At 48.7% G+C, this 9,462-nt stretch overlaps 1 pseudogene; it reads left to right on the top strand.

Moving 5' to 3' along the window:
• Positions 1-9,002: 9,002 nt before the first annotated feature.
• On the top strand, positions 9,003-9,181 carry LOC144494570 (U2 spliceosomal RNA; annotated as a pseudogene).
• Positions 9,182-9,462: the final 281 nt, after the last annotated feature.

Here is a 9,462-nt window from a genome sequence, read left to right as displayed (position 1 = left end):
TGGTGTGGTGTGGTGTGGTGTGGTGTGGTGTGGTGTGGTGTGGTGTTGTGTGGTGTGTGGTGTGTGGTGTGTGGTGTGTTGTGTTGTGTAAAGGGATACACCATCACTGGTACACTACCAGCCACAGATTACACTTCCCTGCAGGGGCAAGAGAGCGGGAGAGATGGCTGTGGCTGGTAGTGTACCAGTGATGGTGTATCCCTTTACAGGCCCAGCTTGGTCCTTCTCCAGTGTCTCCTCTTGGACTTGTTCTGATCTTGTAGCCGGTTTTCATGTGGATCCACTGTGGAATTGGCCGGTTCTGCTTCAACTTCTTAGCGAGGAATCGCTTCATCCTTAAGGTTTTGTGGGATGGCATGGCCGCACGTCCACTCCGGCAGGAGGGATTCGTTCCTCCGGTGGGGAAGAGGGATCGCACGCAGAGTGGCGGCGGACCCCCCGGCCTCCTCCCTCCCCACTGATCGGCTGCAGACTGGCAGTGGGCCCCTCCAACCAGAGGATGATCTGCGGCCCAACCTCCCCCCCCTCCCCCCCCCCCCGCAGCCCCCTCCTTCCACCATCCCCACCCGACCAGAGGATGATCTGGGTCCCGCACCCCCTCCTTCTCCCAAACCTCCAAACCCCCCCCACCCCCACCCCAGAGGATGACCTGGGTCAGAGAGCCGTTGGAGGCTCTGACCCCGCTCTTCGGAAGCTGCAGCGACGACTTCAGACTTTTATTTGCAGGTCGCTTACAGCGCGGACGCGGATCGGGCCAGAAGACGGTAAAGTGGGATTTGGCGGTAGGGTTGGGCACGCGGTTCATTAAGTCGATTTAAATGCATTTAAATTGTCGGGCCGCCCGATTCGGGCGCAGGCCGGACCCACGCCCGAATCGGCTGTCGGTAAAGCCGCGATCTGCTCGGAATCGGGTGCAGATTGCGGTATAGGCCCGACGCCCAACTTTATCGCGATTTCGTGCCCAAAACCGGGTGCGAAGTTTTGGTAAAAACAGGCCCTTAGTGTTGTGTCGAGTTGGGTGCTGGTGTGCAGGTTGTGTCGGGTTGGTTGCTGGTGTGAGTGTTGTGTTGAGTTGGGTGCTGATGTGCATGCTGTGTTGGGTGGGCCTGGTGTGTGTTGTGTTGAGTGCTGGTGTGAGTGCTGTGTCGGGTGCTGGTGTGAGTGTTGTGTTGGGTGCTGGTGTGAGTGTTGTGTCGGGTGCTGGTGTGAGTGCTGTGTCGGGTGCTGGTGTGAGTGTTGTATTAAGTTGGGTGCTGATGTGCATGCTGTGTCGGGTTGGGTGCTGGTGTGAGTGCTGTGTCGGGTTGGGTGCTGGTGTGCGTGTTGTGTTGATTTGGGTGCTGGTGTGACTGTTGTCTTGATTTGGGTGCTGGTGTGCGTGTTGTGCTGAGTTGGGTGCTGGTGTGAGTGTTGTGTTGGGAACTAGTGTGAATGTTGTGTTGTGAACTGGTGTGAGTTTTGGGTGCTGGTGTGAGTGTTGACTTGGGTGCTGGTGTGAGTGTTGAGTTGGGTGCTGGTGTGCGTGTTGCGTTGGGCTGGGTGCTGGTGTGAGTGTTGTATTAAGTTGGGTGCTGATGTGCATGCTGTGTCGGGTTGGGTGCTGGTGTGCGTGTTGTGTTGGGTGCTGGTGTGCGTGTTGTGTTGGGTGCTGGTGTGAGTGCTGTGTCGGGTGCTGGTGTGAGTGTTGTGTTGTGTCGGGTGCTAGTGTGAGTGTTGTATTAAGTTGAGTGCTGGTGTGAGTGTTGTGTTGTGTCGGGTGCTAGTGTGAGTGTTGTATTAAGTTGGGTGCTGGTGAGTGTGTTGAGTTGGGTGCAGGTGTGAGTGTTGTGTTGAGTTGGGTGCTGGTGTGAGTGTTGTCTTGATTTGGGTGCTGGTGTGTGTTGTGCTGAGTTGGGTGCTGGTGTGAGTGTTGTGTTGAGTTGGGTGCTGGTGTGAGTGTTGTGTTGGGTGCTGGTGTGAGTGTTGTGTTGGGTGCTGCTGTGAGTGTTTAGTTGGGTGTTGGGTGCTGGTGTCAGTGTTGTTGGGTTGTGTGCTGGTGTGTGTGTTGTGTTGTGTTTGGTGCTCGTGTGAGTGTTAAGTGTGATTAGTATGCTGGTGTGCGTGTTTTTTTGGGTGCTGGTGTGAGTGTGGTGTTGAGGTGGGAGCTGGTGTGAATATTGTATTGTGTTGGTGTGAGTATTGTGTTCAGTTGGGTGTTGGTGTGAGTATTCTGATGTGTTGGTTGCTGGTGTGAGTGTTGTGTTGTGTTGGATGCTGGTGTGCGTGTTGTGTTGAGTGGGGTGCTTATGTGAGTGTTTAATTGGGTGCTGGTGTTGTGTTGGGTGCTGGTGTGCGTGTTGTGTTGAGTTGGGTGCTGGTGTGAGTGATGTGTTGGGTTTGGTGCTCGTGTGAGTGTTTAGATGGGTGCTGGTGTGCGTGTTGATTTGGGTGCTGATGTGTTGTCTGCTGGTGTGCATGTTGTGTTGAGTGGGGTGCTTGTGTGAGTGCTGTGTTGAGTTGGATGCTGGTGTGAGTGTTGTGTTGAGATGGGTGCTGGTGTGAATGTTGTGCTGGTTGCTGTTGTGAGTGTTGTGTTGGCTGCTGGTGTCAGTTGTGTTGAGTTGGGTGCTGGTGTGAGTGTTGTGTTGGGTTGGGTGCTGGTGTGAGTGTTGTGATGTGTTTGTTGCTGGTGTGAGTGTCGTGTTGGATGCTGGTGTGCGTGTTGTGTTGAGTTGGGTGCTGGTGTGAATGTTGTGCTGGTTGCTGTTGTGAGTGTTGTGTTGGCTGCTGGTGTCAGTTGTGTTGAGTTGCGTGCTGGTGTGTGTTGTGTTGGATGCTGGTGTGTGTGTTGGGTTGGTTGCTGGTCTGCGTGTTGTGTTATGTGCTGGTGTGAGTGTTGTGTTGAGTTGGGTTCTGGTGTGATTGTTGTGTTGAACTGGGTACTGGTGTGAGTGTTGTGTTGGGTGCAAGTGTGAGTGTTGTATAGTTGTTTTGGGTGCTGGTGTGAGTGTTGTGTTGGGTGCTGGTGTGCGTGTTGTGTTGAGGTGGGTGCTGCTGTGAGTTGTGTTGTGTTGGGTGCTGCTGTGAGTGTTGGGTTGGTTACTAGTGTGAGTGTTGTGTTGAGTTGGGTGCTGGTGTGCGTGTTGTGTTGAGTTGGGTGCTGGTGTGAGTGTTGTGTTGGGTTTGGTGCTCGTGTGAGTGTTTAGATGGGTGCTGGTGTGCGTGTTGATTTGGGTGCTGATGTGTTGTCTGCTGGTGTGCATGTTGTGTTGAGTGGGGTGCTTGTGTGAGTGCTGTGTTGAGTTGGATGCTGGTGTGAGTGTTGTGTTGAGATGGGTGCTGGTGTGAATGTTGTGCTGGTTGCTGTTGTGAGTGTTGTGTTGGCTGCTGGTGTCAGTTGTGTTGAGTTGGGTGCTGGTGTGAGTGTTGTGTTGAGTTGGGTGCTGGTGTGAGTGTTGTGATGTGTTTGTTGCTGGTGTGAGTGTCGTGTTGGATGCTGGTGTGCGTGTTGTGTTGAGTTGGGTGCTGGTGTGAATGTTGTGCTGGTTGCTGTTGTGAGTGTTGTGTTGGCTGCTGGTGTCAGTTGTGTTGAGTTGCGTGCTGGTGTGAGTGTTGTGTTGGATGCTGGTGTGTGTGTTGGGTTGGTTGCTGGTCTGCGTATTGTGTTGAGTTATGTGCTGGTGTGAGTGTTGTGTTGAGTTGGGTGCTGGTGTGAGTGTTGTGTTGAGTTGGGTGCTGGTGTGAGTGTTGTGTTGAGTTGGGTGCTGGTGTGAGTGTTGTGTTGAGTTGGGTGCTGGTGTGCGTGTTGTGTTGAGTTAGGTGCTGGTGAGTGTGTTGTGTTGAGTTGGGTGCTGGTGTGAGTGGTGTGTTGAGTTGGGTGCTGGTGTGAGTGTTGTGTTGAGTTGGGTGCTGGTGTGAATGTTGTGTTGTGTTGGGTGCTGGTGTGAGTGTTGTGTTCAGTTGGGTGCTGGTGTGAGTGTTGTGTTGAGTTGGGTGCTGGTGTGAGTGTTGTGTTGAGTTGGGTGCTGGTGTGAGTGTTGTGTTGAGTTGGGTGCTGGTGTGAGTGTTGTGTTGAGTTGGGTGCTGGTGTGAGTGTTGTGTTGAGTTGGGTGCTGGTGTGAGTGTGTCAAGTTTCGTTTTTCAGAACCCTTACGTACTTGATGCAAGAGCAAGACACTGATCTATAAAGAAAACCCAGTCCTTTATTTTCAAGCAAGTACAACTTTTTGGTGAATCACTGTTCTAACTCAGCACAGAGTTCTGAGTCTAGCCGAGCGATACTCTCCAACAGGGGGGAAGGTTCCTCCCTTTATACTATTTTTACAGCAATTAGTCACCTACACAATGTTGCTTCACCCAAATCACGGGCTTAGCAACAGTAAATACAAAGACAGTATGAGAAAAACCATAAATATGTCGAAAACCCACCCCCAGTTACCATCGAAACTACACGTCCACCATTGTTCGAATGTGAGATAGCAACCGCTTCCCATATATCTTGGAAAGCTACTTTGCACATAAAGCGAATGTTATCTCCCTCAAACAAGGGCACATTAGCAGAGTCCAGTCTAGACCGGTCTGTTCAAGCAGGAGTTTATCTACAAGGTCAGGAGCAGTTCAGAATAGGGAATATGTGCTGATTGTTTCCAATTTGTCAAAACAGCAAGATGTAGTTAAGTTTTTCAAATGGCCAAGATCATAGGAAATTAATGGGATGTTAACCCCATAACATCTCATTCCCTCCTTTTATCATTCCATGATAACACTAACCTCTTTAGAGGGGAACGTGTGCTCTATGATATGCTAAGCATTTGCAGACACCCTTCAATAAGCCTAGCAGTAAGCAAACTACCAGGATAATGTCTCCCAGGTGCATCTGCATCCCTCCCCAGTCTCCAAAGAGGTTACTAAAAGGCCACCAGCCAGGAGGATTGGAGCTCTTAAAGTTTTGCCCTTCAGCCCTAATTTTGTCAGCGGTCTTTTTAATATGCTTAGCTAAATCAGTGATATTGTCGGAGAAGTCTGGAATGTATGTACAGCACTCAGAGCCTATTAGGCACAGGTGCCTCCTGTTGCGGCCAACAAGTAATCTAAAGCCATTTGATTTTGGAGTGCCACCGTCCGTATAGCTACGACTTCAGCTGAAACTTCGGAGATAGCGGTGCTCACATCCCCTAATCCATCCGCAGTATCATTAGCTATTTTCTCAAGAGCTGATGCCATATTGATCAGTTCTCGAGCTGCTATGGCAGTCCCATAGGAAGGGAAGACTATCATCCAAAACCGCTGAGCTTCAGTGATGGCCCGATTAGATCTTAACAGATGTATCTTGGGGTGGAGATGCAGGGAGTTAAAATGCTGGACATAAGGGACTACATAGGCCAAATAACAAGATCCCGACCAGTCTCGAGGGAGCCATGGATAGGCGTTATAACCACAGACAAAATAGGTGCCATTGCATGCTACCATCTCCTGAAATATCCAAGGGACGAAGGGGACTGGAACTCCCTCAGTACGCCAAGATGAATCGGCTTTAGGGCAATGGATTATAGGCACCATGTAATGGATTGCCCTTGCCACATCACTGGGAAAGGTGAGGTTAAGCTGCTGGGCGCAGTTGCTACGGCCAATGGGTATGGTTCCATTCCTGATCAAGCAGATGGATCCCCTTTTTTGATTCTTTACAACGAAGTGGGGAGGGGGCCTGATCTATCGTAGTGGGGTTGGCAATAGTTCCTAAAAGCCGATAAAGTACACCTCCCTTTCCTCAGTCTAGAGATTACAAGGCTGACATCAATTTGGTTCTTTCTTATTCCATCCTTATTAGTCCCGTTTTGATACAAGGCCCACTCTACCATTTCCTGGGGATCGAAAGGAATCGGGAACATAGGGATCCCATCTTTAGCCTGTGGTGGTACGTGTGTACAGACCCAACACTTGCTTACATTAAAATTTAAAGTATACTCGTAAGACATAGACAAAAAGGTATTAACGTGAGATACTTCATCACTTAGTCCATTTTCCTGGCTTGTTTCCCATTGATCCGAGTGTCCAGGTGCCGGGAAAATAGCCGAAAGGCCGAAGGTGGTGAAGACGATCCCCATGATCCACCAGCAGGAACTGGCGATCACTGTCCACAGCCGTCCGAATGGATCCAGCGATTCCGTCCCCCGACCTCAACCACTGCCGGAGCCTGGAGAAGCACCCGAAACGGTCCCCTCCACCCCGGTCCAAGTTTGGGGCGATCCCAATCTCGAATCAGCACGAAGTCTCCTATCTGTGGTCCAGGGAAGTAGTCTTGTGGGTCAGAATCTTGATCCGGTGTCCGTGGAGTTGATCCAAAAGCGCACTGTACCTGTGAATGAAGAAACTTTAAAGACAATGTTAGCTGTCGGAAGTACTCCTGCATTTCATCACCCATAACGTGTAAATCTATCTGGGTGGGCAGGCTTGTATTGGCATCCCAGGGTGTTCTGCTTGGTTTACCATAGATTATCTCCGAAGCCGATAGTCCAGTGGTAGAGTGGGGCGTTATTCTCATGTGGCACAGAGCTAGGGGCAAAACCTTTAACCAGTTAAGGCCGGTTTCGGATGTTAACTTAGTCAATTTAGCTTTAAGAGTTCCATTAGCTCTTTCCACTATTCCTGCAGACTGGGGGTGGTAGGCACAGTGAAATTGTTGTTGGATGTTTAACGCATCACACAATTCCTTACTGACTTTTCCTACAAAGTGGGGGCCATTATCTGAACTAATTTGTCGAGGCACCCCAAACCTTGGTATTACTTCAGTTAGCAACAATTTTACTACCGTCGAGGCCTTGTTGTTTGTCATTGGGAAAGCCTCTATCCATCTACTAAATACATCAACAATCACAGGACAATACTTATAGCAATGTACATGCGGCAATTCAATAAAATCTAGCTGAATACATTCAAACGGTCCACCTGGCAAGGGTGTTCTTCCTGGTGAGCATCTCACCCCTTGACCAACATTATTTTGCTGGCATGTCAAACATGATGCTATACGAGACTGGGCTGCCTCAGCTAGTCGGGGGGTGCCACCAGGTACGGAGCACAATACCACTCAGTCCCTCCTTGCCAAGGTGGGTATCAGAATGAAGACAATCAATGAGCAAAGGCAACAAAGCATCAGGTATACACCCTTGGCCGATTGGAGTAACCCAAAGGCCCGATGACGTAGAATGCGAACATCCATGCGCCTTCCAAATGTCCTTTTCAGAGGCAGGGGCCCCCCTGTAAGCGCTGAACAGTGACAATATCTGGCTTGCCCGTCGTGTTCGAAGAAGGCGAGCGATTTATCGCCTGCTTGCTCATAGAGGGCACAATAAAAGTTTGATCTGCGGCAGCCTGTTTGGCAGCCTGATCAACCCGAGCGTTGCCCTGAGTAACTGCAGAGTTATCGGAGGCATGGGCAGCGCATTTGATAATAGCCAATTGTTTAGGGAGGAGTATTGCTTGGAGAAGGTTTTGGACATACAAAGAATTCTGGATGGGCGTGCCCGAGGACGTTAAAAACCCACGCTGAGACCATAGTTGGCCAAAGTTGTGGGAGACACCAAAGGCATACCGAGAGTCAGTGTAAATATTTGCTGACTTTCCTGAGACTAGAATGCAAGCATGGGTGAGGCAAAAAAGTTCTGCTTTCTGAGCAGACACTGGTGGGTCAAACGCCACCGATTCTAATGTGGAGGCAGCATCGACAATCGCGTTTCCGGAGAGGGGGGTACCCAAGGGGGATATAGATGAGCTGCCGTCAACAAACAAGATAAGATCCGAAGAAGGGAGTGCGACGTCAGTAAGGTCTGGGCGGGGAGAGGTTAGAAATTGGTTCCTTAGTAAACAGTCATGTGGGGGTTCTAAGAATTCATCTGGAGGGGCGCTCAAAAATGTGCATGATTAATTATTTCTACAGCTCTGCCTTTGTAACTAACACAGGCAGATACAAGATCAAATCTACTGTGTGCCTAAATGGTTTACTCTCCTTAAAACCTTTCAGATGTAATGTAATGCCACCTTTCCCACATGGCAGAGCTCACATCTCTGTCCGATTCCTACTCTTGAAAATGACCATGGCCACCAAGACTAAAGAATCCTGACCCTGCCTCAATTGCACTATCGTAAAATTCCAACTGGGGGAAAGTAATTTATTAAACTCGCACACAGAGAAGCAATTCACTTTGATCTGCTATACCCTATTCCACCACATGAGGCTCTTGATCGCACAATTACATCCTCTCTCTCTCTCTGTGCCAGCTTGTTTCTTTTAACCCTTTACTCCCCTCTTTGGTCTATCACGCTTCAGACCAACCAATTTAACCTGCAGAACAACAAGGCAGTGAAAGATGTACCTAGACACTGCGCACTCTTAAGACTTTTGTACAAATTCTAATACAAATAGTTTTTAATGTTTTAATGAAGGGAACTTCAGTGATCATGTCACAGTGAGAGATCTAACCTTTTTAAATAGGTAATTTTATTATTGATCCTGATTGGCAGATTATTAATTTATTCCCGAAAATATCAGTTCCTTTTAGGATAAATTTAATCCCTGTTAATATTGTTCAATATTCACACTGCAGTAACCAGTTCCCAGATGCAGGCATGGAGTTACTGAATTTTCACTTGTCTGAGGTTCACAAAAAGCAGTGCCTGCAGTAGCTGTGAGCCGCCAGCGGATGGTGGCATTGTGTCACTTTAATCTCAAGATAGTGAAAGAGGTTTTTTCTGGTTTCCCCTATAGGTTTCAAAAGGATCCTGTCCCTCTCTCCCTGATGTAACTTTATTATTGGAATCGGAAGGGGGAAATACAACTGCCACAAATTTAACATCACGCAATTAATTGTACATAAAGGATGAAAGGAGTGTTTACTGACTTTGAAAAGTGTTGAATAACCAAGGTGGGACAAGCACGAGTCTATAAGAAGGTGCATCTGTTCCTTCTTTGCCCTAAATATGGAGAGTCCGAGAGCGGGAACTGCGAGAGCTTAATTTATGATACCAACAACGCTTCTCGGCCTTTTGGCTAAGATCAAGTGTAGTATGGACAGGCTGCACTTGGTTGGGGTCATTAGGTTACATTTAAGCTTCACTTGAAGCAATTTTTAAAAGCGGCATCTCGGCCTTTTGGCTAAGATGCAAATGAGATCAAGCCTTGGAGGAGGAAGACTTGCACCTACTCCAATCAGCTTGGCTCATGTAGATCAGGCCCAAGACAGGAGTGGAGGCCCTGTCTTGTCAGCTTCGATCGGAAATGTCTCAACTTGTTGAGACTGAATTGGACTTGATTTGATTGAATTTGAATAATAAAAACCACAGTACGAGGGCTGAGAAGGACTTGGAGTATTTTTACACAATGTTACCTTCCACTGTGCACTTTCCATTCATGTATCTCTCAACAGTAAGCTGACTGACCATAGTGGACTCAGGAGCGTTTACACAAACCACTTTGCCAATTTAATACAA

The sequence above is a fragment of the Mustelus asterias genome, chromosome 5, assembly GCF_964213995.1.
Source record: "Mustelus asterias chromosome 5, sMusAst1.hap1.1, whole genome shotgun sequence".
Classification (NCBI taxonomy): Eukaryota; Metazoa; Chordata; class Chondrichthyes; order Carcharhiniformes; family Triakidae; genus Mustelus; species Mustelus asterias.
Note: the sequence above shows the minus strand (reverse complement) of the source record. Positions and strands in the feature narration are given on the sequence as shown.